The sequence below is a fragment of the Palaemon carinicauda genome, chromosome 8 (genome assembly GCF_036898095.1).
Source record: "Palaemon carinicauda isolate YSFRI2023 chromosome 8, ASM3689809v2, whole genome shotgun sequence".
NCBI classification, from domain to species: Eukaryota; Metazoa; Arthropoda; class Malacostraca; order Decapoda; family Palaemonidae; genus Palaemon; species Palaemon carinicauda.
This window is the reverse complement of record NC_090732.1, coordinates 60,227,751-60,255,250: the sequence shown is the minus strand read 5'-3', so window position 1 is coordinate 60,255,250 and position 27,500 is coordinate 60,227,751. Positions and strand designations below refer to the sequence as shown.

Sequence of the window (27,500 nt, the reverse complement as noted above, 5' to 3'; positions counted from 1 at the left end):
ACATTTTTTACCGCTCTAAGAGTTTTTGTTTTGACAGGATAGCTGAAAGGAGTGTCACGATATAACGAGGATCTTTTTTATTTGAATGCATATGATAAAAACAACAACAACAATAATATCATTCTTTAATGAAGAAGCAAGTTTCAGATAAATGATCATATATACATAGGGAGGGAGCAAAAGTATAGATTGTGGTTTATAATGACTTTTCTCTCTTATATTTAAAAGAAATAAACATATTCATGATATTATCATTATGTGATTCATCATCCTCATCATCATTATCATCTCCTCTTACGCCTATTGGCGTAAAGGGCCTCGGTTAGATTTCGCCAGTCGTCTCTATCTTGAGATTTTAATTCAATACATCTCCTCTCACCATCTCCAACTTCACGTCTCATAGTTCTCAGCCATGTAGACCTGGGTCTTCTAACTCTTCTAGTGCCTTGTGGAGCCCAGTTGAATTTTGGTGAACTAATCTCTCTTGGAGAGTGCGAAGACCCTGCCCAAACCATCTCCATCTACCCCTCATTATGATCTCACCCACATATGGCACTCGAGTAATCTCTCTTATAGTTTAATTTCTAATTCTGGCCTGCCATTTAACTCCCAATATTCTTCTAAGGGTTGTTCACAAATCTACTATAGACGTTGGAAATTGTTTGATTGTCATACCACTACGCATGTCCATAGAGCAACACAGATCTCACTAATCTGATATATAGACTGATTTTTATATGTAATTTCAGGCGATTTGATTTCCAAATTTGACTTAACCTAGCCATTGTCTGATTTGCTTTTTTCAATCTTTCACTCAATTCCAATTCTGATGACCCTATATTGGAGATTATAGTTCCTAAACATTTAAATGATTTTACCTCATTAATCCTTTCTCCTTCTAATATTTCATCTTCCATTGAATACTACGTTCTCATCATCTCTGTCTTTCTTCTGTTTACCTTGAGCCCATCCTTATGTGATATTTCATACATTCTGGTAAGCCAGCTTTGCAAGTTCTGTGGTGTTCTACTAATAAGGACAGCATCATCAGCATACTGTAGGTCAGCTAATTTCCTATTACCAATATAGTCCAATCCTTCTCCACCATCTCCACTGTTCTATGCAATATAAAATCCATGAAGAGGATAAGCAACATGGGTGACAATACATTCCCTTGGAAAACTCCGCTGTTCACTGGAAATTGATTTGATAAGACTCCACCAACATTAACTTTGCACTTGCTATGCTTGCTCATGAACGGACTTAACCTAATTTACATATTTAAGAGGAATTCCATAATAAAGCAGGACTCTCCACAAAATTGGCTGGTGACCACTATCAAAGTCTTTTTCAAAGTCTACAAATGCCATCAAAAGTGGATTTCTATATTCTACACATTGCTGTACAACATGTCTCAAAATTAAAATTTGGTCAGTACAGCTTCTACCAATTTCTAAAACTTGCTTGTTCTTCTCTTAGCTTTTCATTAATATTTCTCTCTAGTCTCTTTAGAATAAGCATATTATATATTTTCATGACAACTAACGTAAGTGTGATGCCTCTGCAATTATCGCAATCAGTCAGATCCCCCTTTTTCGCTATTTATATCAACACTCGTAGCTCCCATTCATCAGGTTTTGCCTCTTCATGCCACATTCTACAAAATAATCTCGTAAATACTCTGGTGGTTACTTCATTTTCAGCTAGTATCATCTCAACAGTTACTCCATTGCAACCAGGGGCTTTCCATCTCCTGAGTTTTTAATGATAGCTTCAACTTCAATCACACAGAATTCATTCATGGGTAAGTTAAGGGCTTCCTCAGCTTCAGGTATATCAATCAAATTATTCTCTTCATATTCCCTATTCATGACCTCGCAAAAGTGTTCCATCCAACATTGCCTTTCTTCATCTTTTGTTGTTATAACAGATCCATCTCTCTTTTATATGGGTATATGTTTCTTCTTCTTTGGCCCAGGAGATATTTCAATAATAATTCTGAGCAATTCTTACACCATAGCCGCTACCTGAATTCATAACTTTGTCAGCTTCATCTACTTTCCTGTCTGAATATTCTCTCCAGTCATGCATAGGTTCTCTTTTGACCTCACTATCGATATTAGAATACTTAACATGCTCTAAATTTTAATTTTCATTACTTCCTCGAAAACTCTCAACAACCAATTTCTGTCTTTGCCTCCTTTTTATAGTATCCCATGTATCATTTGATATCCATGGCTTTCTCCTTGTAACTGCATGTCCCAAAGCTTCACTACTAACTGGACTGATATATGTTCTTAATATCACACCATTTTTCATTAATTGTGTACTTTTCGTCTATCAAAGTCTCTAAGACTGCAAATCGATTCCAGATGTAAAACCTAAAGTTTGATTTTTTGCTTCCATCGTATATAAAGAAGTAAACAAACAGCGAAAATCCCACAAGTATTTAGTGGTCTTTAAATATTAATAAAAATAGTAATAATAATCTTCATCATCATCATAATAATAATAATAATAATAATAATAATAATAATAATAATAATAATAATAATAATAATAATAATAATAATAATAATAATAATTGTTAACTATCAATATTAAGTTTTAGGTTGAAAGATAAATATTTCGTTGCAAAAAGGAGTTAAGAGAATCACTACATAGGTCTATTGTACATATGATAATTTTTTTTTTATATATATTCTAATTGGGTTAAGCCTCAGAAGACAATTTCAGTAGATTCTGTATAGGATATGCTACAAACCTACACAATATATTTTTCGTTGAACATTAGGATAAAAAATACTGCAGTACTTTATGTGGATAGATACTTAGTTTTGCGGAGATTCTAGAAACTAATAGTAGCCTAGTGAGTGTGTGCGTGCGTGTGTAAAAAAAATAATTTCAAAGACGTAGAATCTAAGATATCCATAATTGATTTGGTTTTTATTAATCGTCAATCTTGAATACTAGCTTTACAATTGCGAGGATATATCGTCATATAATGATGACTGTGAGTGTATTGGTTATACAACTAACTAATACAGGCATATACAAGTAATCTGTTTACTTTGAGTAGCATCCTGATCGACTCCCCTTGGCGGTGCACACCTTCAATACTCTTGTCTCATTCGGGGTGAGGTAATTGAAAACCAATCAGCCAAGACTCCTTTCAATAATTGTCAGGCAACGCTTTATCGAAAACTATGTTTTCGATGATTACAAAAAACTGTAATCTTACCCTTTAAGTTAACTGTGCTTCTTTCGGAGAGGGAAACTAAGTATCTCCTTGCAAACTAGCAGAAAGGAAATTGTATCGAACTCAAAGTTGAGGCAGTCACCAGTAAGTTTCCCAGAAGATGTCAACAGGTAGGTATTTTTTTTTTCTTCATCGGTGTGTTTGTTTCGTTCAAATCGATATTGTTTCTGGATTTCCTCTTCCTGTTCGCCTTTTTACCATTATTCTGTTGATGGAACTGGTGTCCACTCATGAAAATTGACGTAAGCTCATTTTACAGGTAGTGACGATTATATAAATTCAAGCATTATCCAGATTTTCTTATTTACTCTTTTAAGCAGATTTCATCCATAATTGCTATTCATAGACACATACGATAAATGCATATAATGAAGGGGGATGAACTTAACGTTTTTCAATGACTTTTCTCTTTATAAAAAACATGGATGTTATCTTTTTTTTATTTCGGTGATAAACAACTAGCAAAATCTCTTGTGAGGCAACATGTCTTGATATTTCCATGATAAATGCATTCGGTCACTAGGTTTGAAGGATTAAACCATTCTTCAGTACCTTTCATCTATTTTTTTCTCTAATAGCTTAATTCCTCTGGCAATGTTAAAGTAAGAATTTCATCTCTGACTGAACACTCAATCTGACTTTTGCCAACTTTAGGGAATATATCCAGTAACAATCACTTTTGTTATTCTGTCTTACCAGAATTTATTAAGGCCGCAGTAAATTTTACTCTACGGCATAATTTTCCTCTCAAAATTAAGAATTAATTCGCTCAAATATTTTCCTACTGTCTACCTACAATTATGGGACGAAGTTAGTTCATTTTATTGACTATCTCTTTATTCTTATCATAGATATCTATCTTTCCTTTAGGCAAATAGAACAGTGATCGAAAAAACACATTTAAAATAAAGAAACCTCAGTTTACGATGTGGCGATAGATAAAAAAAAAGAATGAGAGGGATTCTTTTTGTCAGGAGGCCAAGAATTTGTCTCAATTACGCGAGGAATGATTCAAGTCGGAATGAATTTCTTGAAAATTCGAATTAAAGACGGTAACACAATTTAATCGATTATATAGCTCAATTTGAGACAATCCGAATTTTCCAATGGAAGTTGCATGTAGCCTGTCTTAAAATAACCACAGGGGTAGTAAAAGCCTGAATTGTAATTCCTTTTAACAGAACTTGAGTATTGTGCTGGATAGGAGACATTGACATTCGATGAAAGGATTTTTATGGGCACCTCTTGACTAAGTTAAAAATCTCATTCATGCATTTTATTAAGATCAAAGTAGGTTGACTAAAATGTAAAATTAGAGGTTTAAGCCGAACTACAATAATGTTGAGAGATGTCGAGTCAGTATCATTTCCAAGAGGAAGGTAACAAAGAGAATTATAAAATAAGTCGTGAGTTATCCGATAGGGATAATATAAGTTGGACAGTTGGCTGGTCTTCAATAATGCAGTCACTCAAGGAACTTATGATTAAAGAATACTGAGTAGGGATTACTATTAGGAGTATTTGAATAGTTGGAATAAGAATTTACTGAGAAATTTGAAATTGATAAATAGCCTTTTCGAGAGAAAAGAAAAATACAAATCATTGGGGCTGGGAGAGGAAATTTCTGTTATAGCAAAACCGTTTTCTTTCCTATTCGTTGGTGCATTGGTTTCTAGCATATAGAAATGAGGACTACAATTAAAAGCTAATTTTGCTCACATGGAAGCAAAGCAAGAGTTATCAATAGAGAGTACTAAAAGTTTCAGAAAAAATGTATGAACCTGTTATAATAAACGGGGCTTATGATCATAAAAGCACAATTTACCAGAGAATTTAGTTTTAGAACACCGAAGCAACAATATGAAGGACTATCAGTGTTCGAAGGAAATTAGTGGGAAGGAGTTAAGACAGAAGTTATAGTACTATTTTGTTGTACTTGACCGATTTAGAGCAATGAAAAGATCAAGTATATTGAAGGTACTGTCATGACATTTGGGGCCATTGAATTATTTATTCCATCTCCATCTTAATAATAATAATAATAATAATAATAATAATAATAATAATAATAATATTGTCCAGGAATGCCAAGCTGTTTTGGGCAAGGTGGACAGCTTCTTCTTGATGGTCGTCTTGGACGACAACGAAGACGACCATCAAGAAGAAGCTGTCAAATAATAATAATAATAATAATAATAATAATAATAATAATACTACTACTACTACTACTACTACTACTACTACTACTACTAATAATAATAATAATAATAATAATATTAATAATAATGATAATAATAAATGTGAGATTAAGGGACCAAACCCGAAAAATACCAAAATCTTGGAGGTTATGATATCAACAACTTTGACGGTAAAATTCTGTGTCACATTAAGTTAAACATGCAACGTTTTATGCAGAAAATAAGTTATAGAAAGACCAAGGGAAGCACATCTTGGTAACTATGTTTTATAAAACAAATTATTCAGTGATGTAAAGGCAACTGCTGTTAACAAAGGTAAGTCTACTCAACACTGAATGTTGATGAAATATCAGGAAGGAGATATTATCCCATTATGGACGAAAAGTTCCTGGATTACAAGATTATCAATGGAACAAATACTTTCATCAACTAGTATTTTGCGCAAGTTAGCAAGAAGAAGAGCTTTTAGCACGTGTTGGAGAATTGGTAATGTTACTCCACTATTTAAATGTGTTTGTGGTAGCTGAAGTCCAACTGAATACCGCCCAATTTCCATAACTCCCATGTCATCTAAAGTTTTTGAACGTCTTCTGGTAAAACGTCTTAATAGGTTTGCTGAAGGTAATCATCTGTTCCCTAGTTTACGATTTGGATTTCGTAAAGGCCTTGGAGCATGTGATGCCCTTCTTACAATCTCCAATGCTGTACAGAAATCCCTTGATTGTGGTCTGCAAGTTCGTATGATTAGCCTTGATTTTAGCGCTGCCTTTGTCCGTGCTAATCATGAGGCCCTTGTTTTTAAACTTAGACAGTTGGGAATGGGTGGGTCGTTTCTTAGCATCATTATTGATTTTTTAAGTAATAGATCGCAAAGAGTTGTTGTTGTTGATAGGCACCATTGTGAGTATAGGAATGTGATATCTGGTGTTCCATTACTTTTCATACATGTGGTTTGGCCTAGAAAACAAGCTTGTTGCACATACAGATGATGCTACTCTCTTTGTATCAATTCCATCTCCTGAATGTAGATCTGTGGGTGCTCAATCCCTTGATAGAGATCTAGCTAAAATTAGTGCATGGTACAAAACATGGGGCATGAAGTTGAATCCTAACAAAACTCAAAGTATGATTGTAAGTAGGTCAAGGACAGTGGCTCCTCAACATCCGGATCTCAGCATTGATAATGTTTCTTTAACATTGTATGACTCTTAAAATTTTAGGTGTGATTCTTGACAGCAAATCTACTTTTGAGAAACACGTTAGGTCTGTGTCTTCTTCAATTGCACAAAATATTGACTTATTGAGAAAGTCTTTCAAGATTTTTGTTGATCAATCTATTCTGAAGAAGTATCTTAATTCTTTCATTTTACCTTGTTTCGAGTATTGTTCTCCCGTGTGGTCTTCAGCTGCTGATTCTCATCTTAATTTGTTAGACAGGAACTTACGGTTTATTAAATTTCTTATTCCTGATCCAGATATCAATCTCTGGCACCATCGTTCAATTAGTTCATTATGCACGTTGCATAAGGTTTTTTATAATTCTGACCATCCTCTATTTTCAGATCTTCCCGGACAGTTCCATCCTGTTCTCAATACTAGGCATGCAGTTAATTCTAATAGGCAGGCGTTCTCCATCATGAGGCTCAATACTACACAGTATTCTATAAGTTTTATTCCAGCTGTGTTCAAGTTGTGGAATGATCTTCCTAATCGGGTAATTGAATCAGTAGAACTTCAAAAGTTCAAAGTCGCAGCAAATGTTTTTATGTTGAATAGGCTTGCATAAATCCTTTTATAGTTTATAAATCAAATATCTGTTTTAATGTTGCTAATGATTTTAAATATTTAATTTTGATTTTCATTACTTCTTATATCGTTTGTTTATTTCCCTGTTTCCTCTCCTCACTCGGCTATTTTTCCCTGTTGGAGCCCTTGGGCTTATAGCATCTTGCTTTTCCAACTAGGGTTGTAGCTTAGCTAATAATAATAATAATAATAATAATAATAATAATAATAATAATAATAATAATAATAATAGTACGGACATTCAGAAGAGCACATACCTACGCCAACGCAACATTTGTTACCATGGTTATGCAAACAAATTGGCTGCGTAATGAAAAAACTTGTATTTTTTTTGCAAGTTCAAGGATCCTTCTGACCTTTCAACTCCAATTAGTAACAAGGGTAATGTCGTCACTATGTCATGGTGAATACCATAAGACCGGCAATTGAATCATGAACCTTTGGCACTAGTTTCATGCAAATCTGATAAGAATTGACCCCAGTATAGCAAAAACACGTTTTTTATCTTTTTGTGACCTTGTCCTTGCTCATGTTGTATATCACAAGATAGACAATTGAAGTATGCACATTTTGGCCCTAGTTTCATAAAAATTGGATAAAAGTGGACCATGATATAGCAAAAAGACATTTTTGACCTTTTTGTGACCTTGACCTTGATATTTGCCCGATTCACTCTAAAAAATATAACTAAATTGTCCTTGTTATGCAAACAAACCACATAATAATTGTCTCATAATGTTAAAACTTGCCCTTTTTGCAAGTTCATTGACGCGCTGACCTTTAAACCCTAATCGCTAACAAGGGTAATAACGTTACATTATCTGGCTGTATATCATAAGATAGGCAATTGTAGTTATGCACATCTTGTTACTAGTTTCATGTAAATCGAAAAAAAATGATCACGTTATAGCAAAAAGACCCTTTTGACCTTTTTGTGACCTTGATCTTCATTATTTTGTATATCATGCGATGGGCAATTGAATTATGTATATTTTTCACCCATTTTATGCAAATCGGCTGTTAATAAACCATGATATAGCAAAAAATCGTTTTTGCATTTCTGTGACCATTACCTTCTTGTATATCTGAAGATAGGCAATTGAACTGTATAAATTTTGACCTCAATTTCATGCAGATCAGGTAAAAATTCAACAAGGTATTACAAAAAGAAATTTTTCACCTTGACCTTTGACCCAGACAGTCTCAATTCACAAGATAGACAATTGAATTGTGCACATTTTGGTACTAGTTTCCTGCAAATCAGATAAAAATACTCACAACATCATCAGTGTTCTTGGTGATAAAAGTGGTGGTGGCGAAGGTATGCGCTCTACCGAGTGCCCGTTCCAGTTATCAAATGCAAATCAAGTAGAATCATGCCTAAAATTTTTTTCAGACCAATAATATTGAGAATTGATTCATAATGAGTGCTTATCAATTGAAACCATACATAATCTACTAGAACGGACACTCGGTAAAGCGCATACCTTCCCAACCGCCATACCTTCCCAACCGCCACCGCCACAGCCACCGCTAATGCCACCCGCCACCGCCACCGCCACCGCCACTGCCACCGTCACTGCCACCGCCACCGCCACCGCCACCGCCACTGCCAATGCCATTTTTGTCACCAAGAAAACATTATGTTCTGGGTATTTGAACCTAAAACACATATATCACAAGATAGGCAATTGAAATATGGACATTTTGGCACTAGTTTCATGCAAATCGGATAAGAATTGACCATGATGTAGCAAAATGACATATTTTACCTTTTCTAGACCCTGACCTTGACATTTTAACCCAATCACTCTCAAAATCTAATCCAATTGTCCTTGGATTATGACCAATCATCCCAACAAATTTCATGAGATTTGGTTAAATAGTTTTTGAGCTTTGTGATTCGTTCTTTACCTTTTTTGTGACCTAGGCAATAACTTTTGACCCAACCGCTCCCAAAATCTAATCAACTTGTTCTTGGATCATAGCCAATCATCCCACCAAATTTCAGGACATTCTGTCAAATAATTTTTGAGTTATATGAATTCCAAACTCAATCCCAGACATACAAACATACTTCTATCAAAAATAACTTTCGTCACAATGATGACAGCTAAGGCAATATATCATTTTTATCATTTTAGATTTCCCCTTTTAACTTTCTTTTCCAATAAAAGCATATCAGAGTTAGAAATTACATGTAAGCCACTACGATAATTTGGAAGATAAAATGTCCCTTTAAATCAGCCACTTCACGGGAACTTGCTATCTGAGCTACTGTAGTTGCCAGATGCTGCTTTTTAGGTTGATCATTTGTCCGAAAATAAGAATACACAGTATCATCACTTATAAATGTGACTTTATATAGGAGTTTAAGGGAAATAAGATGAAAGTTAAAGGTGTGGTGTACTTAGTGTTGTCAGATGTGCAGTAACAGAGAGTTGTGAGTAAAGAATATCTCAAATAATTTCATGGAGAAGTCGGTGTGTCAAAGAGGATTTTGTACCAGTCTGCTGTACCATATGTCTTTCACACATGCTCATACACTGTAACAATTTTGCTTTTTCATCTTATTCATTCTTCCCTGCACTATTAATGGACCAACCAGTGTTAGCATACTACTACATGCTTTATTTTGTTTGAGTTTTTGTGACGTTCTTGCTCTTGAGTCCTTGTATATAAACTTGATGTCTGCTTAATAGAGCATGTTTGAATTCACCTCACCTCTCAGTTATCACCTAATGGCTCCTGGCACATTGGTGACCACCAGAGTGTCCATCACCTTCCTGCTTTCTCCCTCACTGCTGTGAAACGCTGTTTGATGATGTCCCCCTCCAACTCTGACTCTCCTATCAATACCAAACCCATGAAACTACCGCCATTCATTGGTACAAAGGCATTCACCTGGTTTCAACACGCCGAGGTCCAATTTTGAATAAGGACGTAACTCGCTCAAGCACCAAAGCAGATTACGTTCTTGTGGCGATCCCCGAGGACTTTCCTGGAAATCTCAGATTGGCTTTGTGACCAAGGGGACACCCCAATAGCATATGATACCCTTAAAACATACCTCCCGGAGCAGTACTCATCATTGGTAACCCACTGTATGGCCAAACCTTTTCAGCTCTCTCAACAACTGTTGGGGGACCAAAACGCTTCGTCTGCTCTCAGGGGAAAGATCAGTATCGCTCGCCTGCAACATACGCAGATGGCTCTCCTCACAAGTGAACCTACTTCGTGCCCTTTGTGCAGTCATTTCCCAACTTCAAGAGCTCTATCATTGCCTCCACTCCTAACAAAGAGGACCGCTATTTAACATCGACCGAAGCTGACATGAATGCATTAGGACACAGATGACGCCCTCGTGATGTGCCAAAGTGGCAATAAAGCCGCACAACACCCACATATTCCACCACTCACTCATGCCTCAACCAACAACCTCTACAGTCACTTACTGATACCTATCGATTTTAGTTATGCTACTACCACTCCAGATTCGGGGCTACTGCAAAGAAATGTGTGAACTGTTGTTAGTGGCCAGAAAACGTGTACGTAGGCCATCGGTTGTGGCGGTGGCCTCCTCTGCCACTAATCTTTTCTTTTTACATAATGCAGTTACGGGTGTGCAATTTTTGGTAGACACGGGTGCTTGATGCTCTCTTCTACCAAGGCCACTTTCCAGAATACAACATACTCTGTCTAAGCCTGTCAACGTCCGCCTGGTAGCTGCCAATGTATCTGTGATCCTTACTCATGGGTTCAAGACCTTCACATTATCGTTTAGAAGTGCCAAATATTAAGGGAAGTTTCTCATCACTAATGTCACATTGCTAATCCTTGGTGCACATTTCCTCACCCATTTCTACCTCCTGGTTGATGTTGGTCACTGATTGTTAGTCAGCTCAGACTCTTACTTGTCGGCCTCTTAAATGCCCCTACTCTGATCTTGCTCTCATCATCGCACCCACAGATGCTTATGTCCACCTCCTTACGTCGCACCCGTAGGTCCTCCATTCAGAACTTCACCAAACGGCCACTGTTCATACCAAACATGGTATTTACCACCATATCAAGACGATGGGGCCCCAAGTGTTCACCAGATTCAGGAGTCTGGTACCATATCGTTTAGCAGCCGCCAAACAAACATTTGCAAAATGGGAAGAAATGGGCCTTTGCCATAAGGCCTCCAGCCAATGGTCATCACCTTTACACATTGTCCTGAAGAAAGATGGCTCTCTGCAGCCTTGTGGGACTACAGACACCTGAACATTCAGACAAAATAGTATCCCCACCCCTTCCCAAATATCGCCGCAGTGACCCCCTACTTGCACAAAGAGAAGGTTTTCCCCACACTCGACATCTTGAAAGGGTATTATCAAGTTCTTATGAACCCAAAAGACATCCGTAAGACTGCCATCGGTACATGGACCTTCAATTATTTTTGTTTTGGGCTTCATAATGCTGAGGGCACTATTTATTGCCTCATGGATGGCATCTTAGGGGACCTCTCCTTCTCTCTGTGTTATGGAGATGACATACTTGTGTTCTCTTCCTTCAAAGAGAAACACCTCTGTCACCTATGTATCATTCTCGACTGCCGATAACAGAACGGCCTTGTAGTCTAATACAACAAGTGCACTTTTGGTGCCAACAAATTGCCATTCTTAGGGCACTGCATTACTCCTGAAGGAGTCCACCCCCTCCTTGATAAGATAGCCACTATTCAGAACCTCCCCCCGCCCTCGACCGTCAAAGCACTGCAAGAATTCTTGGGTAGGATAAACTATTATCACCAGTTATTGCCAGCCATTGACACCACTCATGCCCTCCTCTACACCTCCCTCAAAAGCAAGTCAAAAGAACTGGAGTGGGGTCCCTTTCAAGAAGCAGCCTTCTTCAATGCAAAAAATGCCCTATCAACTGCTGCTGCTCTCAATTTTCCCGTGCCACATACACCTCTCCTTCTCTCTACCTATATCTTCAACGTTGCTACTGGTGCACTACTGAAGCAGGTGGCCAATGGCTTGCCCCACCAATTAGCCTTCATCAGTAGAAAACTGTCCAAGGCAGAATCCGGCTACTCTACATTCGACCGCAAATTGCTGGTGGTGCACTTGGATGTCCGATACTTTCACCACTTCTTAGATGGTACCCCCTTTGTCATTCGCACAGACCCCATGTCTGGTGCACGCATTCACTTGACAGTCTGATGCCTTGTCAGCCCGTCAATATCAACATCTCTCTGTTGACGATAAATACAATTACACCTTTCAACATATCCTTAGGAAAATTAATCCCGCTGCCGATGCCCTGTTAAGAAACACATTGGGTGCCATTCACCTGTGATTGGATTGAAACATCTTGGCAGAAGCCCAATGATAATGTCCAGAGTACCAAGAATTTAAGACATCCTAAGCATCTCTCCATTGGGAAGACATCTCCCTTGACAACTACAATGCCACTTTCCTCTGTGATGTCAGATCCGGTAGACCACGACTAAGGACACCTGATCCCCTGCGCCAACAGGTATTTGATTTTATTCAAGGACTTTCACATCCCTCTTTCCATTCTACTGCACAGATACTGAAGACAAAGTTAATTTTGTACACTATTACTAAGAATGCCAAGGATTGGGTCTGCTCTTGTACTTCATGCCAAACTTCAAAATTACATTGACACACTGATTCAGGAGCAGGTACCTTTCCTCAACCTTAGAGTCGTTTTCCTGACATTCACATTGACGTAGTAGGTCTTCTACACGCATCATGAGGACATCGTTTCATGTTTAACATCACTGACTGTTCCACTCGTTGGCCTGAATGTACACCATCCTTACTCTCACGGTGCATAGTGAGATTCGGTATCCCTCAGCATATTCATTCCGGCAGGAGTCCCACTTTCACCTCTCAATTATGGACATCATTAGCAAATATCCTGGGCATCATCCTACATCAAACAACTGCCTACAACCCAGTTGCCAACAGATTGGTTGAACATTTTCATTGCACCCTCAAAGCAACTTTGATGTCTCGCTGCTATGACTCCAACTGGTCTACTCAGTTTTCCTTGGTCCTCTTGGGACTAAAAATCACTTTTAAAGATGCCTTACATGTCTTGACAGCTGGGATGGTCTATGTCAACCCGTTGGTCGTCCATGCCAAATTTTTTCCGCCTAATATCTCCTCCAATAATCTCCAGCACCTATGTCACGTTCGGGGAAAATTTACTCCTTGCTGCCAGACTTGCAAGCTCATAGCAAAGCAGCACATACCGACAGATCTGCGCCAAGGAACGCACATTTTCCTGTGAACGATACTTGCAAGCCATTAGTACCTCCCCCTTACACGGGCCCTTTCCTCTTGATCCATTGTACACTAAAGGCTTACTTAATCAACAAGACTAGGTCTCCATTGATCGTCTAAAACCGGCATAGCTCCAGCCAGATGACCCAACAACAGTATGCCTCTCAAGAGCAATGCTCCCTATATCACATGTATGTAATTTTTAAGGGGGGGAACCATATACCGCATGTGCTTGTACACTGTAATAATTTTGCTTTTCTATCTTATTATTTGCTCTTCCCTGCAATGTTGATAGACCAGCCTGTGAAAGCATGTAAGCTCATGTTTTATTTTCTTTGAATGTTTGTGACTTTCTTTACTGCAAGTCCTTGTATATAAGCTCGATGATTGTTTGATAACGTTTAGTTGCTTTCCCCTCATCTTTTAGTTATCACCTAACGGCTCCTCGCACATTGATCATACGAGGTACAAGTTATTTCCATGTGAAATGAATATACGAAGGGAGCTTCTAAAAGTAAATAAAGTATCTTCGTAAGTGAAAATGTATACAATGTGAGGGAGAGCCCATTTTTCTCATAATACTACACAAATTAGATACACATATACATAACAGGATTATAATACCAAGACCAAAAATCCGAGAGTACGTACATGAAATCCAGAATGGAGGAGGATGAATGTCCAAATGGATGTGAGGCATTGTAACTGCTAGGTTCTACCAGAGATGTGAGGTGGATGCAATTGAGGTTTATTTAACAGATAATGAGTTTATATACAAGCAGTTGAGAGCAACAATGTAACAAAAATTCAAACGATATGCAACATACGATGGCAAGCTTAAACAGGTTTATCTATTATTAGTGCAGGAGACAGCGAGAGATGAAAAAAGCAATAGCACTACAGTATACGAACGTGTAAGAAACACGTGCGGTACAGATGATTGAAGAATTAATTTTCATTTGGGATGTTTGGGTACAAAGTTTGCAAATAATGACAGAGTGATGTCATGGGGCGGGTCGGGGGGTGGTGTTAAAAGATATAATATTCCAGAACCATTAAACTTTGAAATAATTAGATAACGAAAAATGTATGATTTATTAAAGGATTTCTAAACTATGCATTCTCTCTGAAACTAAAGTCAGGTTGACTTGAAAGGCACAAGTAAAGAAAAACAATAAAAATAATTGAAATTTATTGCTAGGAAACTGTTACGTTAAAAAAAGAAATTTTGAATACTGTAAATGAACGTCTAAAAGAACATAATACAATATATGTAAAGCAGAACAAACCTTTTAGATAAGTGCAGAATATGAACAGGTTTAGAATGTGGTTTTATTTGAAGGGCAAATTGTAAAGCGAATATTTTTTCTTGTAAGGGATATATTCTTGAAATAACAATACTTAAGATAGAAAAAAAGACAGATGATGAGAATGGAATATGCAATGGAAGAGGAAATATCATTGGAATGAGAAACGATTAATGAGGTCTTTAAAATTAGAATTTAGTGAAATATTGAAAAAAAAAAACGAATCAGACAATAGCTAGGCTAAGTAAAATTTGGAAATTTAATCGCCTGAAATTACACATAAAAATCCGACTATATTAGTGAGATCTGTGTTACTATATGAACATGAGTCATGGTATAACAATGAAACAGTCCAGTAGATTTAGCAGATTTAAGAACAAAGACCTCAAAAGGATATTGGGAGCCAAGTGGCAGGACAGTAATAGAAATGAAACTATAAGAGAGAGTGCCATGTGTAGAAGAGATCATGATGAGGGGTAAAATGAGACGGTTTGGGCATGGTCTTTGCACTCCCCAAGAGAGATTAGTTCACGAAACGTTTAGCTGGGCCCCACAAAGCACTAGAAGAGTTGGAGGACCCAGGCCTATATGGCTCAGGACTATGAAACGTGAAGTAGGAAATGATGAATGGAGAAGTGATGATATGGGAGCTCAAGATAGAGATGGCTGGCGAAATTTCACCGTGGCCTTTTGCGTTAAACCCTAGTTGGAAAAAAGGATGCTATAAGCCTACGGGTGCCAACAGGGAAAATAGCCCAGTGAGGAAAGGAAACAAAAAAATATTTTAAGAACAGCAGCATTAGAATAAATCTATCTTATATAAACTATAAAAACTTTAACAAAACAAGAGGAAAAGAAATAAGATAGAATAGTGTGCCTGAGTGCACCCTCAAGAAAGAGAACTCTAATACAAGACAGTGGAAGACCATGGTATAAAGGCTATGGCATTTTCCAAGACTTGGAGAACAATGGTTTGATTCTGGAGTGTCCTCCTAGAAGAGCTGCTTACCATAGCTAAAGTCTTTTCTACCCTTGCTAAGAGGGAAGTGGCCACTGAACAATTACAGTACAGTAGTTAACCCCTTGGGTGAAGAGGAATTGTTTGATAATCTCAGGGTTGTCTGGGGTATGAGGACAGGGGAGAATATGTAAAGAATAGGCCAGACTATTCGGTGTATTTGTAGGTAAATAGAAAGTGAACCGTAACCAGAGAGAAGGATCCAATGTAATACTGTACGGCCAGTCAAAGGACCAAATATCTCTCTAGAGGTAATATCTCAACAGATGGCTGGTGCCCTGGTCAACCTACTACCTACCTTAAGGAACACCATATATTTACTATGGTTCCCATAAACAAATACTCTCTCCAGTCTATTTCTGAAAGATTTAATAATGATGATGAGAAAAGACTTACCTACTCCAAAATGTTTGAATTTGAAAAAATGAGCTATATACCATGGTCAAAGGTAGCACTAGAATTGAAGCCAATCATACAAACCTCCTGACCATATTCAAGGGATTTCTGTACAACATTGGTAATTGTAAGAAGGGCACCACATGCTCCAAGGCCTTTGCAAAAGTCAAATGACAAACATGGGAACAGATTCTTTCCTTCAGCTTACCTATTTAGACTTTTTGCCAAAAAATTAATTTTTTTTTTTTGCTAATATGTGAGTTATAGAAATGGGGTGCTAATCAGCAGGACTAAAGTTACTACAAACACATTTACATAATGGAGTAACACTACCAATTATCCAATAAGTGCAAAATGAACCTTTTCTTGCTAACCTATGAAAAATAACAGACAACCTAGGAGCTAAGAAAGCAGCAGTTTATATAAAAAACAAAAGCAAGATACCATTACGGTCTACAGCTTCATAAACATCAAGGCCCATCAAGTGTGTTTTAATTTCACGATACTAAAAAGCTAAGCATGCCAGATATGGTTCACCTTGTGCGCAAAACCATCCTATAACGAGTACATCGGCCCTCAGTACCTCACGCCATAGGAGTCGCACTCTCGCCATATTGACCTGTAACTACTGTAAACAACTGAGCATCTCCCGAGCGTTCATCAAGATAAAAGGCTGTTTTATGCAATATTTGGACAGTTAGTGTTGTTTTCATTGAAATTTGTACGAAGTTTAAGGGAGGCTGAACTTGAATATACGTGTATATATATATATATATATATATATATATATATATATATATATATATATATATATATATATGTATATATATATATATATATATATATATATATATATATATATATATATGTATATATATATATATATATATATATATATATATATATACATATATATATATATATATATATATATGTACATATATATATATATATATATATATATATATATATATATATATATATATATGTATATATATATATATATATATATATATATATATATATATATATATATATATATATATATATATATATATGTATATATATATATATATATATATATATATATATATATATATATATATATATATTTTCCTGTGTTTTAATTTGTTCAGTTACTAGATAATGATTCTAAAAAACTTGGTAAATAAGTAAGTAAAGTAATAGATTCCAAGTATGTTAACAAATAAATGTAATCAAATCAAAACTCTAGAAGCACTAGTCTAGCACACATCTTTGTTGACTCGAGTCACTTGACCACTCAATCTGACCTGCCAATACTGCCAGTGTGTGTCTACGCTAGACTTCAGCGTACTGTACTCAGTAATCTGCTATAAAACAGAAAGAAGTTATGTGTGGGTAGGCCGGGCGGGGGGATGACTTCGTAATACCATGTATACGGGAGTTTGAGACTCTTATAAGTTATTTTGTGTTATCACATAATAGACTAGATCTTCATTGCGTGTGTAAACATTATTTAAAGAAGCCAGGCACTAGTGTGAAGTTATTATAGATGTTAGCTTACCATACAATATCGCCTAACCTCAATGTGTTATTCATTACTGGTGACACAGGCCTCTCTTGACTCTCTTCCATTACTACAGACATATCTAGATCGGGGTTGTCCGGAAGTCATGGCTCAAACTGATAGTGATTGACACCTAGACATTCCATATCATCATTGTTGATGGAATCATCCTCAATTTCAATATCAAACTTCTCTGACGAGCCAGAACTAGACGGGCTTCTTGAACCTGATGTGGCCATGTTTGTTTTGATCTGGCCTGACTCCTTTGACGTCAAAAGGCTACGGTGGCGCCGCGTGCGGCAGATTGGAAGAAAAGTTTGGCTAGGAGGTTTCCAGAAATTTCAGGAAATAATTTCTGGAGGCATGACCTATCTTAATATACAATAACATAAAATCATTCTAGTTAGATTTTAAGTCAATGACAAAGAGTGCAGATCGACAGGTAGCCTAACATTTATGGCCCTGTGGTGTACCAAAAGGGGTTGTTTTATGGTAAAGTTGTATTTCATTTTAGTTAAACCCTAAACTTTCTGAATGACAGCTTTTAGCTGATTATAGGTATTTCAAGTCAAATCTGATCTGTTACCCTTCCAAAGAGGATAGGCTTCCTTTCTCTCCAAATAAGTGCATTTGCAATTATTATTGAGGCAGGTATTTTAACACAAGAGAAGGATTCTTATTCAAGAGAACAATAGACTCCCCCCTTCATATAATTGTGACAAATTCCAATGTAAAAGAACGCTCAAAGTATAATTCCTCTCTGCTTGAGATTTTGTATATTATATAATACACCAGTCTGGTACATCAGGGATAGGCTGCTCATTTCAATTACTAATGAAATAAAAGCATGATCTGACGTCCCAATTAGAAGACCAACCTTGCTTGTAATGACACTAGGCCAGTTCGTGTGTAACAGATCAAAGAAGTTACCAATCCTGTGGGTAGCTTCACTTATGATTTGATGTAGTGGCACAGTCAAAAGGTCTTAAGCCATGACCATCAGCAGGAGAAATTGAAATTAACCACTCCCTGCAGTGAGCATTGCAGTCACCAACAAGCAAAGAAAGAAAAAAAAAAAAAAAAAAAAGGCCTTTCTATCATCTCTTTGTATGTTAGCTATTATGATAAGAAGACAATCTATAATAGAATCATCCAAGTCTGGATTCCGATAAGTGGAACACAAATGAATGTTGTTATGCCTGCTACACACTATTATGCCTGACTCTCATTACATCAACATATAGTAATAGCAGGACTTATGAGAAGCAGGATACTCAGTACTAATATGCACAACCAATTGCTTGCCCTAGGAATGTCATCCCAGTGTGATTGGTTTCATAAAATCTGGAATAAGTAGCTCAAATTTGTCTCATTTAAGAAAGCAAAGTTTCTGGGCATAAATGAATATCATACCGTACGGAGGCAACTGCAAGTTCTCTAACATTGTCATACAATCCAAGATTATTGAAATAATTTAGACAACACGAGCAAAGTCTATACTAAACTGGTCCTGGATTTTGGTCAATATCTCTACACTGAATATGGAATGAAAGCAATAAAACAGTCTCATCATATTTGAAATCAAACTTAAGAATAATGATATAAAAGCAGTATAGAAAAACAATATGCAACAACTATATAAAGAGCAAATCTTGCTACTATGAGACTATACACACAATGTTGGATCCAACTGGTCAATATGGCGAAGCAGATACACCGAGCAATGCACATCACACACACTCACACAAAAACACACACATACACAAACGCACACACACACACACACACACACATATATATATATATATATATATATATATATATATGTATATGTATATATATATATATATATATATATATATATATATATATATATATATACTGTATATATATATATATATATATATATATATATATATATATATATATATATATATATATATATATATATATATATATATATATATATATATATATATATATATATATAGCAAACTTATCTAATAACAAAACTTTTGCTGCATACTTTTATGACGCCCACACATGTTAGTAAAGTTGTCATAAAACTGGTCTACATTTTGAAAAGTCTAGTTTACAATTCTACTCAGTCCTGCACCACCTGATTTGCCTTTTTCCTCACTAACTTGGCTTTCCAGTCCAATAGAGGTAGGAAGCATTCAATACGCTGTCCATCTTTAGGTATCTAAGTAAAACGCTTAACTGGTTGACATGTTAGAGTTCTGGCGTTTCATCAACTGAAAAACTAAAATAACTAGACGATTTTGCTTTGTCAACAATGAATGGATGGACCTTTTGTGGCATTATTTGTATGAGTTTCTCACAGGGGGTTTTGGACATGTAAGAGGGATTTCCTTATTTAATATTATCAGATTTCGAACTTCGGTTTTCTAAAAAGGGAGCAACCCGCCTTACGAATTCAAGAAGCCCTAAATCATTTCCATTTTGCAATGATCTAAACCTTTTTTTTTTTTTCTTCTGTTCCTCGAAAAGTTAAGCCACATTCAGGTAACGTACTAATAACAGGCCTGACAGACCTCAAGACGTTGCCAGTAATCACACTAACTGAATTTATCTCTCGAACTGTTGTAGCAAACCTGCATCTGCAAGTCAAGGACAGTATTTTAGCATAGAGTCTACGTGGGTATTGCTTTATTCATGATTATCAATTACAATAGTACACATATTTCGTCAATTATCAAGCCGTTTTCTTGCAACAAAATTAGAGAAATTGTCTCGAGCAAACAGTTTACAAAAAAAAAAGAAAAAAAAAGAAACAATAAACTGATCATGTTGAAAAATATATTAACCACTCTCTCTTGTATTTTTCACCACTGGCCTTTGTCCTAAATAAAAAAAAAGTTAATGCAAAAAATACCTCACTGATTTCCACTTATGAAATGTAGGGTAGACTTGTCAAATGGTCCTTGGGGATATACACAGTCACTGGGCCCACAAGCAATCCAATTAGCCACATCATAAGCATATTAAAGAAGCCCCAACCCTCGACTCTTTGATACATTGTGATTTACTTCATCTTTTGAAGAGAGGTTGCTTCCACCACCATAACCATGGTCACTAAACTGCCACCTTTTGAAATTATTTCAACACTAGTGCTGTTTATTTCTATTGCAGCACATGTACTCGATGGACCTGTCTGTGGCACCAATTAACGTTTTGATTCTGAAGTAATCAAAGTGGAATTTACCGATTTGTGTCTACTTCAGAAGACGGTCATTAGTATTGAAGTTTTTTAAAGGTCGTTCAGAAATGGCAGAGGCAAAGGACAGTGAAATTGCCTTATCAAGCAGGAAAATGCCCTAGATACTGACCATATTATATATGATCAGTGCCAAAGCCCCTCTCACCCAAGCTAGGATTAGGGATGGCCAGGCAATGGCTACTGATGACTCAGCAGACAGAACTATAGGATCCCCCAAACCTCCAATCCTTAGCTAACAAGGATAGTGAGGTTGCAGCGACCAAAGGAACTAACGAGTTTGAGCGGGACTCACCGCATGATCTAAGGAAAGAGAGAAAAAACTTAATATAAAAAAAGAAAATAAACACTCCTGTAATAAGAGAAAAATCTGATGAGTTTAGTTTAGCAATACAAACTAGGTACTCCCAGCTACATAATGAAATGGAAGCAAATGAAGAAGAAATTAACATTGATTTAACAAACGTTGTATTAGAATCAGTACAAGAGTTGGGTGGAAAATTTCCTAAACAAGATCAAGGAAAACTATCAGAAAAGACCAAAAACCTAATAAAGTAATCATTAGAAATGAAGTTAGAATCCAAAAGATAAAATAAAATTAGCAGTACTATCCAAAATAATAATAAAAAAAAAAAGCCCAAGATATTCGTAAACACAGTCAGACCAAAATTTAGGAAACACTAAAGAAAGGAAGAAGCATCAAATTGTTGATGAGAAGAATTGGAACAGGGTGCCTACAGAGGCTTGCTTTAAAGGATGAAAATGGAAATATTAACAAAAGTGATGGAGTAATAAAAATTGCAGAGGATTTCTATACAGTGCTATACAATAGTGATATAAGAAATAACTTCACTAATAGAAATAATGAAACACCAGATCTGGTACCAAACGTGACACTAGAAGAAGTAAAGAAAGCATTAAAAGGCATGAAAAAAGGTGAGGTAGCAAGAGAAGACGGCCTAACAATTGATTTAGTGATAAAAGAGATTTCATAGTAGTAAATATCGCTGAACCTACAGCTTTGAAAAACTTATCATTATGCTAATTCACAAAAAGGGAGACACAAAAAACCTGAAAAAAATACCACCCAATAAATTTGCTCTCCGTAATATATAAAATATTTACAAAGATCATATTAAACCGAATAGGAAGACAGTTAGATTTTAATCAAACAAGAGAGCAGGACAGCTTTAGAAGTAAGTATTCAACAAACTGACTATATCCATGTAATTAACCAGCTAATGGAAAATCAACTGAGCATGACAAACCACTATTTATGGCATCTAAAGACCATGAGAAAGCTATAGATTCTGTCAAAACCTCAGCAGTAACGTATGGCCTTCAAAAATAAGGAATAGAAGAATCTTATGTTTGGGCACTTGAAGATATCTATAGAAGTATTACAGCAATCCTAAAACTACATAAAGATAGTGAGAAAATTCTAGTTGAAAAAGGAGTTAGACAAGGAGACCCCATCTCCTAAATTATTCACAGAATGTCTAGAAGAAGTTGTTACGAGTTATTATTAACGAGGAATACCTTAACAACTTAAGATTTACAGATGTCATAGTTGTGTTTAGTGAATCATGTGAGGAATTACAAAAGATGATAGAAGATTTGAATTTAGAAAGCAGAACTATAAGACTGAAAATTGATATAAGTAAAACTAAGATAATGTTCAATATAAATGAAGAGACAACAAATAAGAGTTATGGACAAACATCTAAATGAAAATTGTTATGAGTAAAACTAAGATAATATTCAATAAAAATGCACAGTCAACAAATAAGATTTATGGACAAACCTCTAGAGATTACTAAGGAATATACGTACATAGGGCAGACTGAAAGTGTTTCCCCAGGACACCAGACCAAAATTAAAAGAAGGATAAACATGTGATGGAGATCTTTTGGAGAGCTTTTAGTAAACAAAATGAGATAATGAAAAAGTAAAATGCCACAGTCTCTAAATAGAAAAGTATTTAATAAGATGGTCCTACCAGTATTAACTTATGCATTGAAAACTTGGAACCTTATTAAAGCCTTAGAACATAAGTTAGTCACAACTTACGGAGCAATGGAAGGAATATTGAGGGGAATAACACTTGGAGAGAGAAAAAGAACAATCTGGTTACGAGAGCAACCTAAAGTAGAAGAATTTCTAACAACATGTAAGAAAAAGAAATGAAAATGGGCAGAACATACAGCCTAATGAGAATGACAGACACTATATAGACATTAAAACTAACAGAATGGGCCCTAGAGATTTTGAGAGAAGCAGGGGGAGAAAAAGAAGACGATGGTTGGACGAACGAAGAAAGACTATAAACAGATGCAAGTGGAAGGACATATCTGAGGCCTTTGTTCTGCATTAGACTAATAACGGCTGATGACATATATATATATATATATATATATATATATATATATATATATATATATATATATATATATGTGTGTGTGTGTGTATTTATATATACTGTATATATATATAGATATATTATATATATATATATATATATATATATATATATATATATATATATATATATATATATATATATATACATATATATTATATAAATACATGTACTGTATATATATATATATATATATATATATATATATATATATATATATATATATATATATATATATATATACATATATATATATATATATATATATATACATATATATATTTTGATGAAAATCAACAAAATATCGTGCTCAAATAGAAATAAATTTCTATTGCATACTGTGATAGAACCCCAATCCCTTCAAACGAGAGGCCAGGTCACTTCCAAGACGACGGAACCTAACTGCTAACTGCGATTCAGGACATAAGTCTCTTACTCCGACTTCCCGACTCAGCAGGTGACAAAATTGATAGCTTTTAGTTTGAATTATCCCTAATGAGTCAACATGGATGAAGTTCAGCTATTCTTTTGATGATCTGGTAGCATGGTTGGTAGCGACTTTGCCTTTGATTTGAAGGGGCTAGGGTTCTATCACAGCATGTGGTCATTTTACTTGATTCCTCAGAATGGCAAAAAGAGATCCTGCTTTAACTTATGCTAACAACCAAACTTATCAGAATTGTTTTTTCGTGTCTCAGAATGTCCTTAATCGAAATATCCTATGGAAATAAATTGTTTGGTTTGATATTAAAATATATTATTTACCAAATGATAGTGTGTAAGATTCTTCTATCATTTTCCTTTCTCTTTGGTAATCCTTTCCATCATCAATCCGGAATGAATGTTTACATCTATAATTCTTTTTTTTTTTTTCTTAAATTGAATCTTAACTCTTATATTCAACTGAATTGTTTGAGAAGGAAGAAAAGGTTCCGTGTAAAGGAGTGTGAAGGAAGAACGAGGATTCTGACCAGATGAGGTGATGCTTGGATGTTGGGATTCCTTGGTATCGCTAAATGGCATCTCTCATATCACCCAAACATAAATATTAGATGAGGAAGCGAGTTCGGGAAGTCTCAATTCAATTTGATGCTTTCCCTGCCCCACTTCCGTCATCTTGAATGTGTCAGTACTAATTTGAAGCATCTTATCAGGAGACGGAGACGCACACTCTCTGTCTCTATCTCCCAGAATACCTCTTCCTTTTCCAACCCTCTCCTTGTTATTCTCATTACTGACCCTTCTCGCGTCTTCCTTCAGTATTTCCTTGATCGACAGCATTAGCATGATTTACCGCCTACTCCCGTTTACTTCGTTTATCATTGTCACTGGTATCCGTATTCAACTTTATACTTAACATTACATTTTCACAAGATTTTTGCGCTCGTAGTTATTAGTTATATATTGCAGCATAATCGGGATTGCTATTATAAATAACTTTATTTGTGAAATTATGTTCGCAACAGATGTCTCTGAAAGAATATTAGAAAAATTAAGAAGAGTAAATATAAAAAAAGATGAAGATTGAGGGTGGAGTAGATATTGAGGAGGAGTAGATAAACAAGCCCATTGCAAGCAGAATAAAAACAGTAAGAGCGAAAAGCCAAATATAGGAATTTTTAAATAAGATAAAGAAGATAGAACAATCAGTGAACTGGAGAAACAGTTGATAGTAGTAGGTAGTAGATAGGCCAGGGCACCAGCCACTCGTTGATATACTACCGCTAGAGAGTTATTGGGTCCTTTGGCTGGCCAGACAGTACTACACTGGATCCCTCTCTCTGGTTACGGCTCATATTATCTTTTCCTACACATACTACGAATTGTCTGGCCTATTCTTTCCCCATTAATCTCTTTCACACACACCTGTCAACACTGAGAAAACCAAACAATTCTTTCTTGCCCAAAGGGTTAACTACTGCAACGGAAGTGTTCAATGGCTACTTTCCTCTTGGTAAGGGTAGGAGAGACTCTTAAGCTATGGTAAGCAGCTCTTCTAGGAAGATACTCCAAAATCAAAGCATTGTTCTCTAGTCTTGGGTAGTGAGATAGCCTCTGTACCTTGGCCTTTTACTGTCTTGGATTAGAGTTCTCTTGTTTGAGGGTACACTCGGGCACGCTGTTCTATCGTATTTCTCATCCTCTTGTTTGTTTTGAAGCTTTTATAGATATAATTTCATGCTGTAACTGTTCTTAAAATATTTTATTTTGATTGTTTATTTCTTCTGTAGTTTATTTATTTCCTTGTTTCCTTTCCTCACTGGGCTAATTTACCATGTTGGAGCCCATGGTCTTGAAGCATCTTGCTTTTCCAGCTAGGGTTATAGCTTGGCTTGTAGTAGTAGTAATAATAATAATGATAATAATAATAATAATAATAATGATAATAATGATAATAATAGGAAAATAAGAACTTAAAATAAAGAAAATTAAGCAAGTAAATTTATCAATTTGAAGAACTCTGACCATGATGATAAGGAAGACAATGATGCTATTTGATTAATCTATTTTGTAAAAATAATCTCAAATTTGTTCCCGGTGATACGCAATTTTTAGTGTATGGTCAGGGTATCAGATGATTAGATGCTTATACATAGGATGTAAAAGTATACAAAAAAGACACCCGAAGAGAGAGAGAGAGAGAGAGAGAGAGAGAGAGAGAGAGAGAGAGAGAGAGAGAGAGAGAGAGAGAGAGAGAGAGAGAGAGAGAGAGAGAGAGAGAGAAAAGGGTCTTTAATTCTATTCTAACGTACCTTCGCATGAATCTTTGAACTACACCTCACATGGCAGGTTCCGCAAACCCCTGTATCAGCAACAATTTCCACAAAAGAGTGTTTCTGGTTTCCATTCACAAATGAATACCCTCATGGGAAAAATAAGTCCCACCCACCCACTGCTTCATTGTAGCATTTGGATGATATATTCCCCTTCTGTTTTATGGAGGACCATGAATGCCTGAAGAGAGTACAGTATACATTTGAAGTGACAAGAGATGACTGAGCAAAACCTAGGATTCAGTAACACTAAGCTTGAACAATGTGCGACTACGTACAATTTTGTGGCAAGTCTACAGAGACATTTTAACAGATGGACATAAATATCTGAACACAAAAAAGAGCTTGGAGATATAGCAGACCTGATAATGAAAACAAAACTGTTCATACTTGTTTCAGGGAATGAATATCAAAGGCCATTGGCAAGAGGAAGCTTGCCAAGCACAGCTCAGAAATTTATGGGAAAAGCAAGCATAAATGGATGCCAGAAGCCAATAAATAAATCCAACAGGGATGAGCTAAGGTTCAGGAAAGAATACCGACTAGAATGTAAGTACATCTTTTATATGCCGCAAGCATGGCCACTCAGCAAAGGACTGTATGCATATTAAAGAAAAGATAAAAGTTCAACAACATGCGCTACTGCTATAGTTCTGTGAAGAGAATGAGAATTAATTGAAATATTCATACTAAGTGGTCGAGAATTATCTCTCTTAAATAAAGCAGTGTTGATATTGAAATTGATTAACTTGGTTGAAACAGTATCAACAAGCAGAATCTTAGGATTTTTTTTCGTGCCCAGTAAGAAATGTTATTGAATATGATTGGCACATATAGCCTACTTACCAATTAGGTCAAACGATGAAAACAATTGTCTACTGTTGTTTTATAGGTATTTAGATACTTGTATCTAGTGTAACAGTTAGTCAGGTGAGGACTTTATTAATAGAAGCTTTATTTCGAAGAAAGATTTCGATCGAAATGAGAAGCAATTTTCAAGCATATAACTGATACAATTATTCAAGTTTTTAAGTGTTACCAAGAATATGTCTTTCATACCTCTGTTTTCTTATATATGACTTATTAAAGCTGACTAATCACGTGGAGAACAAATAAGGCTGCGCGCAACCCGTGAGGACATCTACGTGGATTTGTCTTCTCCGCATGACTGCTCGACGCACTGTAAATTTGCAGACACAAGGGGTGGGGGGTGGGTGGGGGGGGGGGGGGGGTT

The 27,500-nt window shown here is 36.0% G+C and overlaps 1 protein-coding gene across 1 annotated transcript in view; it reads right to left on the bottom strand.

Moving 5' to 3' along the window:
* amon (amontillado) overlaps positions 1–27,500 on the bottom strand; it is a 541,981-nt gene that overhangs the window by 196,729 nt on the left and 317,752 nt on the right. The gene's annotated exons all lie outside the window — the stretch shown is intronic.